Source organism: Pinus tabuliformis, chromosome 6 (genome assembly GCF_031772625.1).
Source record: "Pinus tabuliformis cultivar Carrire ecotype Pingquan chromosome 6, CPIR1, whole genome shotgun sequence".
NCBI classification, from domain to species: domain Eukaryota; kingdom Viridiplantae; phylum Streptophyta; class Pinopsida; order Pinales; family Pinaceae; genus Pinus; species Pinus tabuliformis.
The window spans coordinates 910,260,198-910,283,622 of NC_142292.1; positions in this window are offsets into that span (position 1 = coordinate 910,260,198).

Sequence of the window (23,425 nt, forward strand, 5' to 3'; positions counted from 1 at the left end):
CACCACATGGAGAAACTTGAATATTCCATGTCATTTGATCAATCATTGCTAACATTGATATGGTGACTAAACATTGTCTAGGTCCTCCACATGTGCATGTAAACTTTCTCCATTGCATCGAACAACAACTTCCTCATCTAACCTATGCACATGGCATACCTTAAAGACTACTAATGCAAAGACTTATGGCATATAGTTTTGAACATTTATTTTCCTTATGTTGCGTAACTTATCTCATAGAGTTTTTGCTAGAGTGGATTAGCTTCTAGAATGTTAAGGTTCATGGAATGCAAACAAACTCAAGAAACTTATTTTAGGCTCTACAAGAGCTCCTTCAAACACCTTACAACTTTAATAGAACCTAGGTTGGGTAATGATGTTCTACACATCAACACCATGGGGATGAAGGGTCAAATTCCAAGTGGCATATTGATGTTTCCATGCCAATGTGATGATGTCAACAATCTAAGGTATTAGGATAGGTGAACCAAGTAAATCCTTTAATGTGGCATGGATGGCATTAACAAGGTAGAACAAAGAAGTCAAGTGCCATTTCCAAGATGTGACATGTGGCATTGGCATAAGTAAATGAACCCTTACTTCATCAAAATTTATTAAGTATTCTTGCTTTGAACTCTAAAGGAATTTAATTTAATATTATCATGTATTTTTTATCTACCTACCTTAGAGGATTTCCTCCATTTTTTGAATTGTATAAAGCCTTTCCAGGACATGATATTATGCTTGATAGTGTTTCATAATGTTTCGAGGTTCAAGAGTTGAGGTATATCTTGACCCTTATGTTCCTCAATGTTGCATGGATCCTTCCCTGGAACCAATTAGTTATTTAATCATTTATCGCATTTCAAGTCCAATAGGATGGGTGAAGTGTGATTCTTGTCATGTCCTAGTTACACAACTCTTCCTACTAACTTGACCTTGCACCAAAATTAAACTCTATAATGTTTTAGGTCCAAGTAAAAATCATGTAGATTAAAGGGATGAGACGCTAAGTACACGTGGGATGAAATATTCTTGAAAGCAAAAGATTGTGCCACAAGCTTCTTGTTGAGAATAAGACAAGTATGGTATGTATGCAAAGTGGGTGAAATGAGAGTTATTGGTGTGAACAATAAAGAGAGAATAAATGGAATTTAGCAATTCTATAAAGTATCATCTTGCCACACTAATGATAACAAAGATAACTCAATGGATGTGTGGACCAATCATATTCGACTATTTCATATTGATAATCACAACATGGAAGCTAAGGACAAGTGGTGCCCCCATATTCTAACATATAGAACTACTAGGGAAAAGGTGTCCAAGCTTGGTAAGGTGGGCCTTCTTATCAAAATATATTTAAGTATTTGAATTTCAAATTTGAGTTACAATTAGTTGGCTGGTATAAGACATTTTTGTGTTTACATGGTCCTGCAATTTTTCCCCTTTATTTTTTTTATCTTCATGATTTTTATGCCAATTGTAAAGATGAATTTGACTTCATTTGTATTTTTTTAAGTTTGACTTGCATGAGTGGAATTTGGCCCTAATATTCTCCACCTTGCATCACTTCTCCACAAACCCAACATCAAATTTAATAGATTTAATTATATTTCAACTTTGCAAGGAAGAGCAAAAGTTCACATGGCCAACCTAATAAGGACTAGTGAGTCGAGAGGATAGATGGTAGCCCAAAAGAATGTCATGTGATGATATAATGCGTCTTGACATAAGCCAAAGAGCCTTTATGTTGAAATTTGTCAGAGTTCTTGTCATTCAGATCTTAGTGGAACTTCACTGAGTTTCATAATATTTTGGGTTTACCTAGAAAACAGACTCTACCCTCTATTTTTTGTTATTTTCTCTTTTCATAAGTCCTTTATTGGAACCAATGTTAGAATTAATTACATTGTATAATTCCATGTTTCATAGAGTCATTCAATTAATTTATAATTATAATCTATAATATTTTGGGCCTAGGTGATAAGGGGAAATAAAGCCCTTATGTATTCAAGATGTGTTATCCTTTCAAAGGAGATTCATATTTTAGGTTCAACGCATGATGAGGGTGGGTTTGAGGAATTAATCTAAGGATTAGACGGAGGATGAAATTCACTTGAAGACACTAGATCCTTCAACATTGCACACAATTAGGGTGCAACATAAATATGACAATGGTCAATCACATGAGTCTTTATGGTAAGGTGAGTGTCACCATGTCATAATGGGTGATGTCCTCTAACATAGTAGAGAGGTGTTTCAACCAATCAAATGTTACCGCCCAACATAATAAAGAAAGCAAAAGAGATTATTATTATTTTTTCTAAAATAATAATATTATTGTATTATGATTTTACACAATATTATTATTATTTCTAAAATCAATAAAAAATTACAATACAAATGCAATAAAATGATTTATCCCTCATTAATTTCATTCTTAGCCTATACCATCTAAAAATGAACTAGGAAAAAGGAGAAAAATCGTGTAAAGGCAGAGACGTAATTAATAACAATGGAGCAAAGTCAAACCATTTATGCATGCAATCACTAAATTACTATAATACTACAACTGACAACTAGTAATTTTCAAAAAAATCTAAAAAAATCAATTATATTATGCATATGGAATCTTGGGTTATAAACACACAACATTCATTGTACCACCATGACCAATGAGAACATATGCTGATATAGTAGTTTTTAAGTGCGACTTTTTGAAAAGTTTTTTGATTTATTTTTCGATCTAATTTGTTTAGAATCCTATAGGCATTCATTGAAATCACAAGTTTGATGGGTGAACTCTTCACAATTAAAGTGCCCTAGGGGATTTTGAAGGTGTTGAATCCATATATGCAATCAAAAAATTAATTTAAACATTTCGCCACAAACTTTTTTGTCGGATTCCAACTAGAAATCTACCAAAAACTCCAAAAATGTACACTTAAAAATTACTTTATACAAATTATTGGCTTAGCTCACGGTTAACCTACCATTGACTACTCACCAACTTCAAAATCATGGTGCACATGCTTCAAGTACTAAAGATTCCTTCTAGTTCTAACAAACTCTTAACCTCACCACATGCTTCAAAAATTTACACTTAAAAATTACTTTATACAAATTATTAGCTTAGCTCACGGTTAACCTACCATTGACTACTCATCAACTTCAAAATCATAGTGCACATGCTTCTAAGTACTATAGATTCCTTCTAGTTCTAACAAACTCTTAACCTCACCACATGCTTCAAAAATTTACACTTAAAAATTATTTTATACAAATTATTGGCTTTGGCTTAGCTCATGATTAACCTACCATGGACTACTCACCAACTTCAGAATCATGGTGCACATGCTTCAAGTACTACAAACTCTTAACCTCACCACATGCTTCAAGTACTACGTCTTCCTCCCGGTTCTAACAAACTCTTAACCTCACCTCATACCTTTTACTTGAGTAATGTTAGTTTGAGTTGGGTTGCATCAATGTTCTAGATGCTCATTTATTTATTTTTTATAAAATTCATAATAACGCATAGACAAATGCAATAGATCAACCTTTTGACTTAAGAATTGATAGGAGTATTTTTGAAATTACTATGTTTTAGTCTGTCCTCGGAAGCCGAACAAAAATCATGCCATTTCAAATGTTATTTTAATTTAATTCTTAACAATTTTATATTTTAAAAATAAAAATGATGTGTCTTTGTCATCGTGCCATAATGGAAAAGGAATATAAAGATTATTATATTTTGGTGAGCGAAATGTAACAAAACCTTTTAGTTGTTCTCTGCTATCTCCATAACAAAATTCAATAAAAATATGTGAAAATTAAATATGAGTGGTAGTTTTTATTGAATTTTTATGACTGAAAGGATAAATAAAGGTGTTTGAAATGTGTTTTCTTGGGTTGTGTTTTTCTTTATAATTTAATCATATGTATTTGTTCAAGTTAAGATGAAGGTAGTGATTATTTCTAAATGAATGAGTTAATGATTAGTTAAATATGACGATTTCTAAATGAATGAGTTAATAATTAGTTAAATATAATTTTTTTGAGAGTGTTTTTTCAGTAATATAATTTTTTATTTTGATTTTTTTTTTAATTATATATTTCTAGGGAACAATTTTATAAAAAAAAAATTGATTTGTATACTTATTAACTCATTTTATTTCTGAGAGTTTTGTTTTAGAAGTTTTGTTCTCGATACTTTTTTAATTTACCCAATATCTAATTTTAGAATTTCGATAAGATTATGTGAGTATTTCTTGTTTTCCTCTTCCTCTGTGTTGTAATTTAGTAGAAAGTGTTGAAATTCACTAAAGGGCTTTCCCTTTTGAGCTTGTATACTCTACATAGTCCAATTTATACCTTCATTCTTTGTCTTTTGTGAACTCCTTTGATTTATGGTTGTTATTGTTTTGATCCCAATTCTCCTTTTCGACCCTTTCAAATTCCACAGGAGGTTTATCTTTCCCTTATTAATGGGATGGGAGAGGAGGTATTTTTTTCTCAAATTTGAAGTTCCCTATTCTTGATAATTTGCAAAGTTGATATTCAATTTTCGCTTGATTATAGAACTAATTTCAAAATTGAAAATATGTTTTGGCTTGGATTAGCTTGTCCTTTACTCCTAGCTTGTTGTTTTGGTTGTTTATGTTACTTGGATATTCTCTTTCTTTCTTACAAACTTAATGGAATTCATTCTTTTCTTCCTTAGCCAAAGGTTAAATCCTATTCAAACATGTCTTTGTAAAATGGTTGTACACTGTGACAAACAATACATTTGAAGGGGAGATGCACATAATGTAGTAGGCAGCTCTATGTAGAGCATCGCTGAAGGCCCTTCATACCACAATCAAACCATCATCAAGCTCGTCAAACTTAAAATCTGAGTCAATCAATTTGGATTTATTTAGATTGCATCTAAGAGACCTAATTCGATGCAAATTCAAGTACATCATTATATGCCAAAGTTTGAATCAAACTTATCTAAAACAAAGTCCAAGCTTATTACTTATTATGTAAGGGCCTCCTGATCTTATAGGTTTAGAGAGAGATGAGGTAGATGAACCTATAATGGGGAATTCAAGTGCATTTCTTCCACTAGGTTGAAATCCAAGGTTCATATCTTCAAGCATACAATGTTAGACCCTACAAATCAAGGGCTATTTCTAGAAACATTATTTCAATTATTTTTAAAATGAAAATAGAACATAAAAATTCTTCATCACAAAAATATAATTGCAAGTAACCTTTCAAGTGGGTGACCCAAGACTTATGGATTGAATATTCAAGGTCTTTATGGTTTGGATATATCCCCATGAATTTCCAATTAGAAATTAGTTTGCATATTTTCATGCCTTATTTATTGAACCATTAAATGAGATATCTAACTTAGGTATTCCCTCCCACTACTTCACAAATGCCTTGGAAATGTTTACATCCTAGAATCTTTTAGATGAGAATGTGACCATACCTTTGAAGGAATTATAATATGGATTCAAGTCAACAACTTAACTTAATATTAATATCAATGTGTACATCTTGCAAAAAATAGCCAATAAGAGTGAGGGAATAAACTATTATAAAAAAGAGTGTTATAAAATGACTTCAAAAGAAAGAGGAAAGTAAGTACCTTGAAAGTTGGCTTGAGCTGTTAGAATAAGATAAAGGAGAAGTATGAGAAGAGTTTTCTATATTAACATTTGAAATCAAGAAAAAATGAGCAATACGTCATAATGAATTCAAATTCTTAATAACTAAATATTTTAAACTTTAAATAAAATGAAACAATGAATTCTATTTAAAAAATTGCAAGTGTCTCTTCTAAACCCTATAAATAATAAAACACCATGATAGACGTCCTATATGAAACTAAATTGATGAAATCAAATAAAATGTTGATATAATAACACATATAGTGGTAGTCCCTCAAATCAAGTGAATGGAGGATTGGATAGTTCAAGTGTGGGAATATCATATAGCATTTATCAATCCCCAAACATGTGCCAATTCTAGCCATGTCCTCCCCATGTAGACCTCACTCAAGTTAATAATGAAAAGGATCATTCTTACAATGATCCTCGATCATGGCCCTTGTAATTGTGGGACTAATGTTTAAAATTGACAACATTTATCGACAGAACATACATGTTGTCAAATGTTTTTTAGTTTCCTTCAGTGAATATGAATTTCGTAATTAATTCCCTGCCTACTATTTTCCCTACATGCACCTCTTTATGTTGGTTCATCCTTCCTTTTCCATGTTTCTATCTTCAGCTTATGGTTTTCCTCCCTCATAATGATCCCTTACCTAGGCTATAATAGTTTACCTCTAACTCATCCCATCCGCACATAATCGAAAGCAATGAAGGTACATATATCCTTTGAAGGTATGACATCCCAAAATAAACTCAAGTTATTAGAGGTAGAAATAAAATATGAAAGAGCTTCTCTTTTAGTAGAGGAAATCAACACACAAATGATAGAGTTTATTATTAATTTGGGCACTGGTCACACCTATGACACAATTTTTTGTAAGACTTTTGAATTATACAAACACGCTAAATTATTTATGTCTCACGACTTTTGGGATAGGAAGCTAAGCATATGGATCTCGAGACCTGTTGGATTGATTGGAAAAACAAGGGTGGATTCTACTCACCCTCTGTTCATAGCTTGCTAAGAAACATGGAGGAGTTCTAGTCATTAAGGAAACTACAAGCACACGGGAGCATAACATTGATATCCCACTTGATGACTCAATAAATTTGGCTCCTTTATGTTTTTAGTTGCATGTTTTCATGCTTGGCCTTTCAAGTACTATCTCTCTCATTTTTTGGTTTACATACCCGAGTCCTATAATATAACAATTTTGAGAGTTTTTAGCAGTTTTGGTTTCCATTTTGGCAACCTCACCCTTCAAAACAATTTGTATATGTCAAATTCCCTTATATTCTTCTGTCAAATTCTTTAAAAATCATGTTATTTTGTCAGGTTGGATGCTGACACTTTAACCAAGTACTCTATAAGAGGGGTATTCATTCATAAACATAGACTAGACAATCATTAGCAATCACCCAAAATAAATCATAAATATGGTCACTGCCCTTCATAGGTTGTTATACAATGACTATGAACAACGTTAAACAAAGCCCCGTAACAGTTGAGGGAGCCCCCTTTGGTTCAAGGGCCAACTTGAACCTAAAGACTAGTCGAGTTGGTTTCTCGGCATAGTTAAGAACTACCTATGGGAAACAAGTACAACATTTGGCATCGTTTCTGGGGAATGAAGTGATGAAGAATTTTTTCCCTGGATCACGATAACGACTAGATATACTCTTTTCTAGTGAACCAAGACTAGACAATTGATATTGGTTTCATTGCTTTCACCGAATAACTCCACCTTGTCATATGGTGATTCCATTGGGTTACCGATTCCATTATTTCGAAATATCAACTACCTTTACTGTTGTGTTTGTGCAAGGCTTATTGATAGTTGCAGTCAACAGTATATGTTTTTGCCTCTCAGCCATGATCAGAAATCTAAGATGTACCCAGAGGTTGTAGATTTTAAAGTTCACATGTAAGTATCTGTTGCCTATGGAGTTTGAGTTTTATATTGTAAATATGTTTCAAGCTTGTAGCTACTGAAAAAGTGATCTGCCAGTAAATCCACTCCTCACTTGGTTACATTGGAAAGCAGATTACACCTAACAGTGAAGATTTTTCAGCTCAGTTAGATAGAGGTGTGTGGGATTGTTTCAGTTTGAATTTTAGATTCAATATCTAGTAGATCATTCAGTTTTGGTGTTCAATAGATAAGTGAGTTTTCAGTTTATGGATTAATGCAGTAGATTAGTAGTGTTTTCAGCTTGTGTTTCAAGTTTGCAGTATGAAGTTTGGTTTGGTTGATTGCAATGAGTTGCAGGGGATTGAAAGGAGTAAATTATTGTTGATTCACTGATTCACTCCATAGCCAAATGAATTAGGTATTGTTTTGTTTAATTCCACTTATAGTGGCAATTTTTTCACTTAATAGATTTTCACTTCCAAATTCTGGATAAAATTTTCAGTTTTCATATTTCAACAAGGTTGTAATTCACAATCACAGGTTTTAGTGGGCAATTGCAAGATATTCAAATGACAGGATTGATTCATGGGGATTGGTTATACTTTTACATGATTGCAGATGAATGGTTAATGGTTTTATTATATGACTCCATGCCCAACACTTAAGGCAGTTGATCTACTAGTTCTCTGCATCTCACACGGAAACACAGTCCCCAGTTGGAGCCAATGTTGTAGCTATTTCTTACACCAAAGAAAGCTACAATTTTTTTATAGAAATCTCCAATTTCCTTCTTGGCTAAATGCTCAAACATATACTTATTTATGCTTTTGAATGGTTTATTAATTTTTTTTATATAATAATTTTAATTTTAAAACAATTGTATTTTTATAAAAATATAATTGTATATTTTTATGAAAATATTTATTTAAAAATTAAAGTTATGTTATAATTCTTTTTTTTGGGTCGAGCCTAATCACAAAGGCAACATTCACCAATCAATCATACAAGCCAAATACGACAAGTCATAAACCATGCAAGTCAAAGGTCAAACGCAAGTTCCAGATATCAAAGCATGGGAGGAGCACACAAGGGCACGTATTTCTTCAATTACACCTTAATAATCATTGAGTATAATGGTGTATATAAACATCATTAACATCTTCGCTTAATGCATAAGTGATTAAGTTCTGTGGAGAGGTTGTAAATGTACATAAGGATTTTGAGCTAGTTGTTTCTCATCTGAGGAAATTATTGGTTAATCGTAATATTCTTCCTTTGTTCAAAATGGATAAGTCAAAGACAAATATAACAAGCATCAAGATAAGGAAGGGAAAGGATAATGTCGAGGAGGTTTTTAATGACAGAGATTGTCACTACTAAATTAATGGTTTTCATTCCATTTCAAACCCCCAAGGTCATCCGAGCTTGAACAGTTGGGGGGGTCCGAAGTCTTGTTTTGACAAAAACCACATGTGATCATGTGGCATCATTTGGAGCATTTAGGTCCCCCTAGGTCCAAAACCATTTATCAGCAAAGACCCCCCCCCTAAAATCCACTTATGGTTTCAGGGATAATGCAGAGGTTAATTTTGCGAAGCAGGGTTTAAGGTGGCAATTAGATCCTTATGTATTGTGTGAGAATTATGGTCTATTATGGTTTATATTGTGGAATGTGATGATGGTAGGATATACACAGAATGGGTTTGTTGATGAGGCAATGGTGCTCATTTCTGAAATGCATTGAATATGGAATCTCCATGGAGGAAGCAAATAATCGTCTTAGAATTTTTAGACAAACTCGAAGAGATAAAAGAAAGAAAAGCTCTCAAGTTTCTAGATTTTATGTGGAATCCTCTATCATGGGTCATGGAACTTGATGCAATTATGGCCATTACACTAATGAATAGACAAGGACAACCTCCTGACTGACAATATTTTGTTAGAATGATGTTGTTGCTTGTGTTCAATTTAACCATTAGCTTCATTGAAGAAAAAAATGTTGGCAACGCTACCGCATCTCTTATGGCTCGTTTAGCTCCCAAAACCAAGGTTTTTAGAGATGGTTGATTATAGCCACAAGGTTTTCAAAGAAGCCAAGGGGGTTTCAGCCTCGGGAGCTCTTCGTGAGGTGTCTTGGGGGAGATATCTATTGAGTTCATGTTACATAAATCCATGCTAGTGATCATTATAGTGATCTACTGTCTCATGGATCTCACATTATGCTTCATGCAATACTACAGATCCATTGATCCTGGTCATAAAATGTAAAGGCCTTATATAGAAGAGCACAAGTATGGATTGAGGATAACGAAATGACATGGGTTGAGGCAGAATTGATTGAAATTGTTAATGGGCAGATTTAAGTTGTCAGAGGAAAAGGAACTACGTTATGTACTTCCATTTTCAAGGTTCACCCTAGAGATCCATATGTAAATCATGGAGGAGTGCATGACATGACTAAGCTGGCATATTTAAATGAACCAGGAGTTTTTTACAACCTTGCAAGAAGAAATGAGCTTAATGATATATATACATATACATGTAGTATTTTGATTACTGTAAATCCTTTTACAAAGCTTCCCTGTTTATATAACACTCACATGATGGAACAATATAGAGGAGCTCCATTTGGGCAGTTAAGTCTTCATGTTTTTCAGTTGTTTATGCTTCTTATAAGACAATCATAAATGAAGGACATAGTCAGTCAATATTGTTGTAGATAATAGAATAGTGGAGCAACAAGTTCTTGAATCAAATCCTCTCCTAGAGGAATTTGGCAATAAAAAAATAGTTTGAAACAATAATTTAAGTCAGTTTGAAAATTTTGTTAAAATTCAATTCGACAAAATGATAGAGGATTTGGAGCTGCAATAAGGAATTATCTGTTAGAGAGGTCTCGAGTGGTGCAGATAACAGATCCCAAGAGAAATTACCACTTTTTTTTTTTTATCAACTATGTGTTTCAACAGAAGATGTGAAGAAGTACAAGCTTGGTGATCCTAGAAGGCTACATTATCTAAATTAGAGCAATACATATGAATTATCTAGTATGGTGTAAGAAATGTCATTTGAAAGATGACAAATCCCATAAAAAGATTTGTGTTGATGATAATGTATATGCCTCACCAGGTGTAGTTGGATGCCATGTAAACCTTCTTGTTTTTTAGGTTATGCCTTGGTATGTTTGGTTATACTTTCATACATTTTAGGTTTTTATTGATGGATAACCAAAACCAATATGGGAAAGAGATTAATGGCAAAAAGAGTTGTAACCTCTCAGACTTTAGAATCAAGATTTATTGGGTTTAGTAGATCGAGTTATTTCCTCATTTGCTGAAGTTAGTGCTACAAAGTATAGACTTATCTCTATCATCACTAGTGGGTTGAGTTCATTCTGGTACAATGCAATAAATCTCCTTTTCTACAGGTTGAAATATCAATTCCTTAATTCTAATCATCAATGGCCATACTCTGACATTTTTTTCAGTGTTTTAAAGTGAAATATGAACTTGTTATGAATGATTATTTGTTACTAAGGAAAGGGGTGGATTTATCTTTTGAGAAAGAGGAAAGTGGTAGAACATTCCAAATTCAATTCCAAGGCATTTGACTCAAGCAGTTAAAAAAACAAAGGCTTAATATTAGCACTAGTGAACCAATTCCATATTTACAACACATAGTCGATAGTTGGAAAATAAATGAGAAGATTATGGCATTAAATCAACAGTAGAGGATCATTTTTTATATTTCCAGCAACGAGTGAGCCAATTTTAGATTTCAATGCACAGTACTTGCGAACAGTTCAAAGTTTCCAACAAATAATTGGAGATATTATTTATTTTTAGTTATTATTTAGGATTTTATTCCAGAATTATTGTAACAATTTAGGAGAGGTTTAGTCAATATATTATTTCATTTGTAATGTAAAAGGGTTGGATTTTGATGCCAAAACCATGTCATTTTGTAAAGCTTTTATTACAGAAATTCTAATTGAAGTATTCTAGCTCCAGTTCTTGGCAGAAATTATGTTTCCTATATGTTTTTCTAGTACTTTCATACCTTATTTATGCACATGTTCAAAGTACTATAGGAGACCTGAGTAAGAAAAAACTGATTGTCAATCTCTCTGAAATCCCCTGCAAAGTTATAATCATTTACAAAGATTGATTAACAAGAATGTATGTCTTGGTTAATTCCTCTACATCTGTTAATTGTTGCCTTCTGTCATCTCTTGAATGTGTCTTGTTTGACTGTAGAAATTTTCTACACACATCCTAATTTGCCTGGTTTATTAAGTATTCAGTATGATTGCTTAATTATTAGGGATTCCCTTATATTATTCAGTCAAATTCTTTAAAAATCATGTTATTTTTTCAGGCTAGATGTTGGCACTTTGACCAAGGACTCTGTAAGAGGGGTATTCATTCATAAACAAAGATTGGACAATAATTAGCAATCGTCCAAAATAAATCATAAATCTAGCCATTGTGTTTCATAGGCTATTGCCTTGTGATAATGAACAATGTTAAACAAAGTCTCGTAATAATTGAGGGATCCCCCTCTAGTTCAAGGGCCAACTTGAACCTAAAGACTAGTCGAGTTGATTTCTCGGCGTAGCGTTTGTAGCTAAGGACTGCCTACAAGAAACACGTACAACACTCAATTTGTCCACCACTACCACGATGGAATCATTTTGTTTCTTAGATCTTGGTAGGCCTCTTATAAAGTCCAATGTAATCATGTCCCACTTCCATTCTGGAATGGGAAGTGGATATAGCAAGCCAGCGAGGTGTTGGTGTTTCGCCTTAGCCTACTAACACTCTAAGCATTTTTCCAAGTATTATGCAATATACCTTCTCATACCAGGCCAAAAGTAATATTTTTTTATTGCAGAAAATAAATTTTGATACCCGGGATGGGAAACGTATGGACTCTTATGGAATTCATCCAACATAAATTGCTTAACATAATTTTGATTTGGTACATAAATCCTCCCTAAAAAAGTGAACATTTTTTCATCATTTATACAATACCTAGTTGGTTTCCCAGAATTTTGTTCATGTTTAGTTTGTTGCCATGTGAATTCATATTTTGGATCCTTCATAGTGACCTCTTTGATACACTTAGAGAAATTAAATTCTATTCGACTGAAAGATATCTCGTACACAAAAGGCAATTGTTTGCTCAAAGCATCAGTCACACAATTTTCTTTCCCTTTCAAATGCTTAATATCAAAATAGAATTCACTTAAGAAGTTGGTCCATCTAGCTTGACATGCATTTAAATTAGGTTGTTTAAAGAAATTTGTTAAACTGCTATGGTTAGTCATTAAAATAAACTTTTTTCCCAACAAATAATTTTGTCATACCTTTAGTGTGTGCACCACTACAGTTAACTCTATGTCATAAGCTAAATATCTCTACTCATGATCTTTCAACTTATGAGATTCATAAGATATAACCCTACCTTCTTGCATAAGGACTCCTCCAATGCCTTCTTGGCACGCATCCGTGCAAATAATAAATTCCTTCTCTGGGTCTGCTACCTTTAGCACTGGGGTTGTAGCTACTAAATGTTTTAAGAGTTCAAAACTACGTTGACACTCAACCATCCATTTAAAATCCCTTCCCTTTTTTTGTAAGGAAGTGATCAGGTATGCAATTTTAGAAAATTGTTCTATAAATTGATGGTAATACTTAGCTAAACCCATGAAAGATTTGATGTCTGCTAAATTTTTTGTTACAAACCATTCCATGATGGTTTTGATTTTCTCAAGGTCGACTATTATGCCCTCTGAAGAAATAATGTGTCCTAGATACTGAATCTTATCTTTATAGAAATCACATTTGCTAAATTTAGCATACAACTGGTTTTCTCGTAGGGTTTGCAACACTATACGTAAATTCTCCTTATGCTCCTCCAAGTTCATGGAATAAATCATAATATTGTCAATAAAAATAAAGATGAATTTGTGTAGATAAGGATGAAAATACCATTCATCAGGCTCATAAAGGTTGTTGGAGCATTACTGAGTCCAAATGGAAAAACGATAAATTTGTAGTGCCCATAACAAGTTTTGAATGTTGTTTTACAAATTTATTCTTCCCTTATCCTAATTTGATGATAACTGAATTGTAAATCAATCTTAGAAAATATAGTAGAACCTTTAACTTGATCAAATAAGTCGTCAATTCTTGGCAACAAGTACTTATTTTTGACAGTTAATTTATTAAGTTGCCTGTAATCAATGCACCATTGTAAAGTGCCATCTTTTTTTCTTACGAATAGTACCGAGGCACCCCAAGGCGACACACTTGGGCGTACATACCCTTTTTCCAAAAATTCTTGTAATTGTATCTTGATTTCAGTTAACTCAACTATACTCATTCGGTAGGGGTATTTTGACATTGGGCTGCTCCCGGGATTAGTTCTATAGTAAAGTCAATATCCCTTTTGGGCGGTAACCAAGGAATTTCCTCTGGAAATATGTCAACAAGTTCCTGAATGATGTGTACCTTCCAGGGTGGATATATTTTCTTTGGAATTGGTGTAACCTACTTGAACTATGTATATTTGATAGCCCTTCCAAATAAATTTACTTAGTTGATTGACAGTGATAAGCCGTAGCTTAATAGCTCTTTTAATCCATTAAATTTATTGCCTCATGCCCTCTTCACTAAGGTAGCTAATAATTTTGTCCCTATATTTTACGAAGGACCAATGCTTCTCTAGCCAATCCATCCTAATGAGCACATCGTAGGATCCTAAAGATAACATATTTAAATTCATTTTCACCTACTATCTTGCTATTTCAACTAGAAAATTTTCCACCTTCGTTGTCACCTTTTGTTTAGCCCAAATATCCAACTATAGTAACCAAGGGTTTTTGAATTTAACAAATGACAAGTGACATAATTCAACTACTTTCAGACTAACAAAACTCAGACTCACACCTGGGTCTATTAAAATAGATACATGATGGTTAACTATTTTACCTTCAAATTCTATCATTGTAGGCTAGTATTTAGCTTGGTTATCCTTCAAGATTGAATTTATTCGGGGTATACTCCTTGCCAGATCCCCAACTGTGGAGGCCTCCTGAACATTCACAACTTGCTCCGTTCTCGTGTAGTAAGGGAAATTTTTTAGTAGTGGGGCTCCCCACATCCCTAAAATTGCAAAGGAGGTTTCTGTTGCTGCCTAGCTTCTGGTTTATTGGATGCTTCAATTAACTAATTTTCACCTTACAATCTAGATTTCTGTTGATTTTTCCACAGAAACCCATTCTGTTTATTTCTATTTGCTTTTTTAGTACCAAAAAATTTTGCATTTTTACCACTCATAAAGTTTTTCTATCCTTTCTTATTTGGCCAATTCTTGCTGCCTTCTCCTTTTTCCCTCATCTGTTGGTAGTTGTTTAGGCTTTCTGAATAACCTTATCCATGGATTTCAGATTATCGAATTCAATTGTTTCCTTCATAAAATTTGGCAAAATACTAATAAAGTGCTACAACTTAGCTTTCTCTTCACAAATGTAGGGTACATGTCTTAGAAGATATGTAAACTTAGTCACAAACTCATCCATGGACTACTGTCCCAATTTCATATCTTGGAACTCCTTCGCTTTTTCATTGTAGAATCATTCTGTTAGATACTTATCTTTGAAGTGTCTTTGGAAATTGTCCCAGGTTACCTCCTGCTCATCCACTTCACACATTTTCTTGGTTTCTTTCCATCACAGGGTGACTTTACCTTGAAATTGGTAGATTTCCAATCTTGATTTTAAGTTGTCATCATATTCATATATTTGGAAATATTTATTCATATTAATTAACCAGGACTCAACTGCTTATTCCTTCTCGCCATCAAATGTGGGAGGCTTAATCGTTTTGAATGTTCCTTGCAGTTTGGTTTTTTTCCTCTTGGTTCCTCTGCCACTGGAAACATTTTCTGAGCCTTCTTCATTATTCATTCAACCTCCCTCAATTTTCATATGGTCCTTCCTCTGTCGATTTTCCTCTACTCTATTTATGTCATCCGGGCTAAGATTTGGGTTCCTTTTATTTTTTCTATTTGAAATACTTTTCATAATTCTCTCTTGCTCTACCCTCAGTATCTCATTATTAGCCCTCTAATTTTCCATTTTATCTCGCAGTGGTTGAATTGTTTCCAATAGAATTACATTTGTGGTATTGTGAGTTTCCTCTCCCAATTGCACCCACATTTCTGGGTTGGCTCCTGTAAAAGGTACAAATCCATATCCTGTTGATATTCTCCTAAACGGAGTAGTTCCAACTCCTCTACTCATATTTTTTTTCCTCTTTTTGCAACATGAATATTTTTTATTCCACATTGCCCATTTAGGCCACATTGTCGAAACCACGATGCTCTAATACCACTTGTAACATGAAAAATCCACAAAACCAAGGTAAAACAACAAAATAAAAATAAAAAATGTATGGCACCATTCACTTAAAGCTTCATTTAAATTTGGGATTATCCACCCACTTCAAAGGTTTTATTTATTCATGCATCTGCTACAGGTTATGTTTGTAGACCTTAATACATAGTCTCTCTCCCCTATGAATTATCTTCTAAGGTCATACATTTCAAGGTGTGGCATTTAAGTTCCATGGCCTTCTTACCTGATTCTAATGGAAATCTGAGGGTATTGGGGTTTCCCCTTGGAATTATCTTGATCAAAAATCATGTAGGTGCATTAAAATCTAGACTAACATGTGGAACATATGTATCTCCCTTCGCCCTTGATCTGATTAGGGATGTACCCAATGACTATTGTTATGTTTGGTTAATTACGGTAACTAACTGCCTTCTCTACTACCTCGACTGATCATTTCTTATTTCCACTGAGAGAGTTCGAGCTCTACAACTAATTTTTGAGTTAGGGTTTGGTTTTCGTCTTGACTTCTTGTATTACAGGTATTATGGATGTCCCCTATGTTTACTGTCAAACTCAGTTATGGTTCAGATGTAGTAATATGTGTTTTCTTGGCTTAATGCCCTTGTTTTTTAGTAGATGTTGCTAGCTTCCATCTCAGGTAGTAGTTGCTAGGATGAATGCACACATCGATGGATATATAGGTGAAAAAAACTCAATCCCCTATGCCTACAGGTTGTCTTCGTGTGAAAATTAGTAATGAATGGTTTCTTTTCCATTTCCTATTAGGTTTCAGGATTTTTTAGCAGCGACCATTGCCCACAAAATAGGTAATTTTGGTTATTATTTTGTTTTTCTTTTTTCTTTTGTGCTTCTACATGTAAGAGTTTTGTTGACCCTACTCTTACCCTTTTGCAGGTTGGTTTCTTGGTACTTTCTCGTTGTTCCTCACTCAGGGTTTATCGTTCAGCTTCTAATTGACATATTGCTCCTTCGGTATCCAGGTTCCTTCCAATTTAAACCTAGTAGCACAATTTTTTTTTTTTGCTTATCATACCTAGGTTTTGACAGAAGTCTTAACGGCTAACACTGCCATGCTTATCTTAGATAAACCCAACTACAATTCTTGTTGGTTTTATCTTTCTATGGTTAATCACACAGGAGTTGTTAGTTTTGGGGTCTTCTCAACCTGATATGCCTTTATGTATTATATGTAAAAAAATTAATATATTTTAAAGGTGAAATGTCCTAACCCTTAAGCTCTTGGGTTGGGTATTTCATGATGTAATTCTTCTTGTTGTAATTCTAATATGGTTCTCGTATTTCTAATTAATTATAGACCATTATGGCACTTGATATATCTTTCGTCATAATTTGGTTATCGTTATTGTATTGCATGCCGAAATAAATTCTTGGTTTAATAATTGTGTTTACATTAGTTCTCAAGCTATTGTATTTTTCATACCTCACTGGGTAACAACATGTTATTCTCTTAATACCTACTATATGGTCTTTGTTTGCATTACATATAGTAGGGCTTACTACTCCATTTCATTTGAAGTCTTTTATAGTATGAAGTTACATATTGTTTTATTATGTGTGTGTGTGTGTGTGTGTGTATATATATATATATATATATATATATATATATATATATATATATATATATATATATATATCCATATGGATATTTAGTTATCTATTGTCTTGGTTTGATTCTTGTTACAAGTTATTTTGTTAGACTCGGTTATCCGATCATCTTTCTTGTGAAAGAATCGTCTTGGGATTTCCTTTCTGGTTCTAGTTTTCTCATCCAGTCTTTGTGCCTAGTAGGATGATAGAACTGAATTTATTTTTGGGTTTGTCCCTACCCACATGGTACTTCCTCCACATAAACCTAGGTTTTGGACTACCCTGTGGAAAATCTTGATTTTCTACCCTTGGGTTAACCAGTTCCCAACCTTCCCTCTTAATATCCCATGGGATAGGTTTTCTTGAAACATGCCTTACACCTCTCCTACCCAACATTTCCTTTTGCTAGATTATTTCAAAGGTTTTCTAGGAGAATATCCCTCTAAGTAACCTGCAGTGAGGGTGCAGTCAAGTAACCCAACATAATATGCATACATAAGATAGATAACATATATTTAATCTGCAAAAACATTCTCAACAAACAATAGATTTCTCATAAACTTTTTACTCACCATGAAGGGATTCTCTTGTAATTTTTGTACTTTCACAGCCATTCCATTTTATACATTTCGTAATTTTCTTTAGAACATAAAAGATAAGAAAGTTAAAATACTTATCTTTTATATTGTAATCTATTCTAGAAACTCGTCCAGGAAGACCACACCTTCCTACCAATGAGAACGTCTATTATGTCTAGTTCTCCCCCCGATCTTCTCAATTTCCATACAGTTGGTTCGACTATGATTGATCACGGTCAGTTCTTAGGCATCCAGACTCTGTCCAACCTAGAACCCACAAACTTCATCCGAGTTAGAGCTTTCCACTGGTTCTAATCCAACTCAAGAAATACTCTCCATGCAATGTTCTGCCTCCTCTATAGTGCCCTGCTCAGAATCTTTATTATAGTGTATTCTTATCGAGAGTGTACAAAAAGAGAACACGTTAAGTTGTGGATGATAAACAACCCTAACAACAGAAATGGTTGTATAACCCTTTAGATCTGCAACAAATATAATAAATAAAACCTGCAAACTTCCAGATCTATGCAACAAAAGCAGTTATACAATAGAAAGAAATAAGAACTATAACGAATAATAACTCCAAAACGACCAATGGACAAGACAAGAATATGAAATTATAATTTTATTATGTAACACATGGTGAAAGGAATAAACCCATCAATGTATATGTGTGTAGAGATCAAATGGGAACTCAAGGATAAAAAGAAATGGAAAGCGACTGTGATAATAATCAGAGCTGCAACAATGAGTGCAACAATGAAAATAATTGAAAGTGAAGAATGAATGTAAAACCCTTCATTTTATAGCAAAATATTAAGTTATTCTCGAATAATGGAAAATAATAAAATATTATTAACCAAATTCTAGACCTAACCTCTTGGAATATTTCATTATATTTTGTTGGAGGGAAAAAGTATTTAATTTGGTCAAATCCTTTTATTTAGAAATAATAAATAAATGATTTATTTATGATTTCAAAAATATAGTTAAAGAATAATAAACAAATAATGGTTTGTTTAATTATTCCTAGGTGATTTAGTCAAATTTAACATGGAATAATAACTAAATAATGACTAATTAATTATTCCTAGAGAAAAATAAGATAAATAATGATTTATCTAATTATTTCTCGTGATTGGGTTAAATATGACAAGGAATATTAGTTAAACAATGGTTTAATTAATTATTCATAGAGGAAAATTAAAGAAATAATGATTTATTTAATTATTCTTTATGGGTTTAACTAGAAATAACTTAATAAATGTGGTTTATCAACTAATTTCTTACGGTGAAAGAAATTTTACTATGGTAAAATTGGTCTTGCATGGTGTATTTTGATTCATCTAAGTAGATATGGTTAGATGACTAATTTTTGGTAATAACAAAATATTTGTCAAATTAACTAAAAAATATACATGAAAATCTCCCAAAATGTAGAGTAGAGAAACTCCTTGAAATGATTTAATCTTGAATTTTCTTTTCCCCATATTGCTTTATGTGTATAAAAAATATTTAGAATATACACATATTTGTCATTCAAATATTTTACTTAATATGGAAATTGAAATATTATATATGAATAACATTGACTTTTTTTATTATAAATATTTTTTAAATGTCACATATCAATTTTATATAAAAAATTTAAGAAATTACACCTCTCTTTTTATGTTCAATTACTTCTTTTCTTTAAACAAATATTTTAACATTAATTTATATGTGTGTGTGTGTGTGTGATATTAAAATTTATTAGATGTTCAGGTAATCAAAAACTAGCTCAAAGTTCAAAGTTGTCGGATCGGTGTGGAACCTGGACGACCACGTAGTGGTCGTCATCCTAAATCTGGCGCAAATCATTTCGCACGAAACGAACACCATATGCCCCCAGAATCATGTTCTGTTCACTTTCCCAAACATGCGAATTTAAAAAAAATTGACAGTTCAGTCAACAATATGTAATGTTGACGTGGCGCTAAGGCGAATCGTATTGTACCAAGTGGCACATTCTCATTGGTTCAAAATTCAGCATTTTTATTGACTTGATTTGGTGGCCAACCATAGGCTAACACGTGGCCTAGCTGGAGGCCGCCACGTGGCAGCTCGGGGGCCACCAAAATTATGGTTCAAGTCCAGGCAAAGGCAGTGGGGATTGTACTCGTGACCTCACACAACAAGTCCAAAACCTTTGCTAATATGCCATTGCAATTAATCTTAACCATAATGTTCATGACTCCTATGTAAATTGAAATTGCACGCCAATTCGGGGTAGGGCCAGCCCGTGGGGGTCGGCCCTTGGTCGCACCACCCACAAACGACCACTGGCGGAGAGGAGCGGGGGCCCAGCTAGCAGGGGCAGGTCATTGGCCTTAGCCCCCCACGTACCCAAATTTTTCAGAATTCAGGCGTTAGTGGAAATTTAAAGTGTCCAACAATTTCGCCCAATTTTCTACAAAATTGTTGCTTCGTTAGAGCGTTTTGGGGAAAATTTGTAGGATGGTGCCAAATTTTGGGGAATTTGCAGTGTGATTAGCAGAAGATTGGGAAATGCCATAACTTCTTTAATTTTTTACCAAATCAGGAGAAGAAAGAGACTACCCAGGCATTTTTGGGCATTTTGGAGCCATTGAAACATGTTTCAGAGCTTTCTGAGCATTGTAAACTAATGTATTCACATTTTTTAAAATAATAGAGAGGGCCAAGCCATTGGAATCTGGACCAAGGAGACGTACCCCATGAGGGGTGAACTCCTTCATCATGTGCTACTGTGATACTGTTTATGGTGATGTTTATGTCTGTTATATGTTGTTGTTCAATGATTTGTTTATGTTAATTTGCACATAAAAATTACATATAAGAACTCAAAAACCCATGTTTAAACTTGCAAATAATTTCCTAAATACTCAAGCATATTTAATATTTCTAAAAGGAATTTTAGCACAATAAAACTAATTTTCTTAATCAGATCAAGATTGGTATCAAAGCTGTTGGTTTTATTTGTGTAAGAAGGATTTAATTGTTTGCAAGTGAATGTTATGCTTACAAGGTTGAAACTCAAGAGAGGAGAAGGGAAGCTTGTCAAAAGTCCTGAAGTTGGGTCAAGGGGAAGGAGGGAAAGGTTGCCTCAATATCCACCACCAGTTCTTCCTCAAGTTGCAGTTGAGACTCCAGCGATCATGTCTCATGAACGAGAGCCTACAAACATGACAGAGGATGAGGAGGTCTTCAGGAAGGATTTCTTTGATATGACAGAGATGGTGAAGGTCCTCTATGAAGAGAGGAATACTAGACTGCAGGGTGAAAGCTCCAAACCTCCCAAAGGAGAAGGTTCTTTAGGACGAGGAGGTAATGGAAATGGAGGTAAACCTCCACCCTCTCCACCATCTTCTTCATCTTCTTCTTCACATACATCTTCACTCTCTTCCACTAACACAACCCTTACTCATACTCATCAGCATACCTCAAAAGGAGCTGGTAAATCACTCTTATTAAAACTTGATGTTAAATTTGAACTGCCCATGTATAATGGTGAAGTGAATGCAGAGAAGCTTGATAATTGGGTTCATTTCGTAGAGGTATATTGCAGACCTTCAAGAGGATGACATAAAGATTCAATTAGCTTCCTTGAGGTTGGAGGGTGCAATACTAGTATGGTGGGAATCAAAGACACAAGAAGAGATAAAAAAAAACACGGTAAGATCTCAATTTCTTGGTCTTATTTCATTACTGCAATTAAAAGACAATTCTACCATCTATCTTTTATGCAGAAAGCCATCATGAATTGGCAGAACTTTAGACAACTTAAAGGTCAAAATGTGCAAGATTACACCCAAGAATTTAGAAAAAGGTCTCTAATGTTAGGTGTAGATTTGCAATCACAAGACACATTAATAAAGTACATAAGGGGATTACACAGTTACCTTAGGAATACTATCGTTATGTTTAATCCCAATAATCTAGATGAGGTGTGTGTGCACACCACTCATCTTGAGGAAAGAGGGAAAAAAACACCATAAGAGGGTATTAAAAAGCCATTTAAGGGTAAAGGAAAAGAAAAGGGTTTCAAAGGGAAGGGAAAGAAAAATGAATCTATTAAGAAGGAGAGAAATTAACATGCAAGCATTGTTCCAAAGAGGGTCACTATGAAGCTCATTGTTGGAAGCTTCATCCCGAAATGAAACCAAAAAAATTCAACAACAAGGGAAAACAAAAGACAACTGCAATCACTCAACATGATTTGGGATCCGATTCGGGTGATGAAACTAAAATTACATCCATGGATATGAAAGGAAAAGAATCCATTGCTAGCACTAGTTCTTCAAATTCACACAATGAAACTCCAAATGAAAAGAAGAGGATACAACTTTTTCACATAATGGTGATCTCAAAACATAGCAAAATTGATACTCTTTTTGATAGTGGCTCTCAAGCCAATCTCATCTCTGAAAACATTGTCAAAAGTTTAAACTTGGAAACCATTCCACATCATAAACCATATCCATTAGGATGGGTGTGTGACAATGCACAATTGCAAGTAATTAGAAAGTGTAAACTGAAATTCACCATTACTGGAAATTTCATAGCTGAAGTGGAGCTTGATGTTTTGCCATTAGACATATGTGGTATAGTTTTGGGAATCTCGTATCTCTATGATAGAAAAGCTATCTTCCATAGACATGAAAAAAATACCATTTTTTCAAAGATGGAGTAGAATATATTGTGAGAGATCATAGCAAGAAACTAAACCTTTCACTTGTTAATCTGGGCTAGATGAAAAGACTAGTGAATTCAAGCAAGAATTTTGTGCTTCTAATGATCAAACCCAAGAATGATGTTGATAATGGAGTTTTTCAAGGTTGTGATTCAAGATTAAAATATGAATTGGTTGATATTGTTAACCAATATGATGAGATGTTTCAGGAACCAAAAGGATTGCCTCCCAAGAGAGGAATCCAACATGAGATACAGTTGCAGCAAGATAGTCCTCTTCCTAACATTGGCATGTATAGGATGCCAGTGATGGAAAGTGAGGAAATTAAAAAGAAAATTCAAAAGTTGTTGGATAAAGGGATCATCAGGCCAAGTTCTTTTCCATGTGGTTCACCTATTGTTTTGGTGCCAAAGAAGGATGGAACATGACACATGTGTGTGGACTTTCGTGCATTGAAGAAGATTACGGTAAAGAACCGTTACCCACTGCCTAGAATAGATGATTTACTTGATCAATTGAAATAC